Below are 2,308 nucleotides of genomic sequence, written 5' to 3'. Positions count from 1 at the left end.
CAGCAGTCTACTTAGCACTTGGCTCCCCGAACCTCCTCACTTTCCACCAGCCCGCTAGGGCCCAATCGCTTTCTCCGGAGAAGCAAAGACAGGAGGCGACATCCACCGTCTCAGGTTGGATGGAGAGGGATGAGGGTGGCATCCGAAAGGACTCGGTCCGGAGAACACGTCTCATCCCCACCTTCGCCACCTCGGGGCTGCTCCCAGGGTTCCACTGCGCTCAGCATCTCCGAGCTCCCGCCGCGCCCCGCTCCCCGCCCGCGCCCGCGCCAGCGCCCAGCTCCCCGCCGAGCTCCCGGCTCCTCGCCCGCTCAACAGTCGCCGGGCGCGGGGCGCGGAGCCACCCGGACTTCCAGAAGTGGCGCCGGAAGTGACGCCGCGCGGCATGACGTTAAGAGGAAGTGAGTGACGCCGCGGCCTATGGCTGGGGGTTGTTGGGAATCGGTGCGTCGCTCTTAAGCTTCCCCAGCCCGTGGGCTGCGGGACAGATCCGGGTCTGAGGGGTCGCTCTCGGCTTTGGGCTCCAGTCTGCGCTCGTGGGGCCCGGCAGGTGCGACGTCCAGTTTAGCGTTTGTGTCCCGGGCTGGGGGTGGGGGGCCGCCCCTGAGGTCCGTTCTCTGGCAACTTCGGACACCTCATCGCGGGCCGCCTGGGAAAGAAAGGTCCAAAACAGGGACTGTTGCTAGCCCGTCGTGAGGACCATGCCCTTTCACCTGCACAGATCGTTTAGTCTGCACTTTACCGTGACAAAGGAGAGAGGTATTGGTTACCCCTTTCTCAAAGGAAAGAACCGAGCGTCAGCCAGGGAAGTCAGTTGCTACAGGTCGTGCTTCGGGGAAGTAACAGCGGTCAATTCCAAGCGAGTCGTGGCTCCAGCTCTTTGTACTGCCGCGGGGTTCTCCAATTTTTTTTAAAAAGATTTATTTATGCACACAGAACTGGGGTACAAGCTAGAGGTGCAGGGGTGTTCACCAGAGACAGAGTGGGGAGCAGAAAAGGCAGAGTGAGAAGTGCATTGCTGAGGGGAGCAGCAGGCGGGCCGGGAGAGGTCTGCCATGCCATGTGGGTCACCACCGGGGTAGGGATGAACTCGCACTAAAGTGGCTTTCGCTTCTTAGTGCTGTGCTTTAACCCGCTGCACCACCAGGGAGGGCCCGGAGTGCTCCCATTTTATGTGAACCCCGAGGTGTAAGGCGAGGTTTGTTAGCAAAGTGTTCGGAAGTCCCTAGTTCAGCAGGTCTGGGATGGTGCTGTTGATTCTGGTGTTAGGAGCTGCACCAGGCGTAGACCACATCGCTCTCCTGTGAAAGCAGCTTTGAAGAAGGTGGGCGTGTCACAGCCCCTCCGGTCACTGCAACTGTGTTTTTAAGGCCCCAGTTGGGAGGAAATGTCAAACTAGGGCTCCTTCTAGGAATTGTGTGAGCCTGGAGAGTAGGATTTGATTTTGTCAACTAAGGAGGCAGCTAGCTGCCTTCTTCCTCCTCCACCTATTAGATTACATACCCATCACCTGGGGAATTTGTTAAACATAAAGATGTCTAGTCGGGGCTTAACCTCAGGGAGTCATAGGGTCTTGGTATGAGGCCTAGGAATCTGTGGGCTATACAAGCTTTAAAATGTGCTGGCTACCTTTGAGTCCTCAAAGTGAAGCTTTCATAAATAGATCCAGAAAGATTGGCTTGTAGCTCGTAGGCTCAAAACTTGTGGCCCAAATCTACCTGTGTTTTTGTTTTGTTTTGGTTTTTAAGCTGTGCATGCTTTTTTTTTTGCAATGGGCTAAAATTTCATTGGAAAAAATGGCAAATTGGTACTACTGGCCTGTATGAAGTGGATTTTTTTCAGTGAGCTGAATACTAGAACTTAATGAAGTTTGAATGTTCATCTGCTTGCTTTTGGTATCCTGAGTTACTTTGAGTCAGCAACTCAGCAGTGGTTCTCACATACTTGCTAAATACCATCATCTACATGCTGTACAAAGACATGCACCTGTAGCCATCTTAAAGCAAACCCTCTGGAGGCAGGCCATGGTTATTTTATTTTTTTTAAAGATTGATTCATGCATATAGAACTGGGGTACAGGGCTCCTCCTCTGGTGAGAGGATTCACCAGAGACAGAGTGGGGAGCAGAACAGGCAGATTAAAGTACACTGCTGAAGGGAGCAGCAGGTGGGTCAGGAGAGGTCTGCCACGCCATGTGGGTCACCTCCTGGGTGGGGATAGAGCTCACACTGAAGTGGCTTTGGCTTCTTTTTTTTTTTTTTAAAGATTTATTTATTTATGCATACAGAACTGGGGCACAGGCCAGAGG

The 2,308-nt window shown here is 53.6% G+C and overlaps 1 protein-coding gene across 2 annotated transcripts in view; it reads left to right on the top strand.

The window, feature by feature from the left end:
* The first annotated feature begins 489 nt into the window (after nucleotides 1-489).
* ALKBH3 (alkB, alkylation repair homolog 3 (E. coli)) overlaps nucleotides 490-2,308 on the top strand; it is a 33,217-nt gene continuing 31,398 nt past the window's right edge. The window contains exon 1 of one of the 2 annotated variants that reach the window (XM_004683570.2): nucleotides 490-550. The gene's annotated coding sequence lies outside the window, so the exon portion shown is untranslated. Of the gene's footprint in view, nucleotides 760-2,308 lie in introns of both variants that reach the window. The other variant, XM_012725031.1, reaches the window with a different exon arrangement.

This window comes from Condylura cristata, unplaced genomic scaffold, assembly GCF_000260355.1.
Source record: "Condylura cristata isolate star-nosed mole 26May11 unplaced genomic scaffold, ConCri1.0 scaffold00015, whole genome shotgun sequence".
NCBI classification, from domain to species: Eukaryota; Metazoa; Chordata; class Mammalia; order Eulipotyphla; family Talpidae; genus Condylura; species Condylura cristata.
Note: the sequence above shows the minus strand (reverse complement) of the source record. Positions and strands in the feature narration are given on the sequence as shown.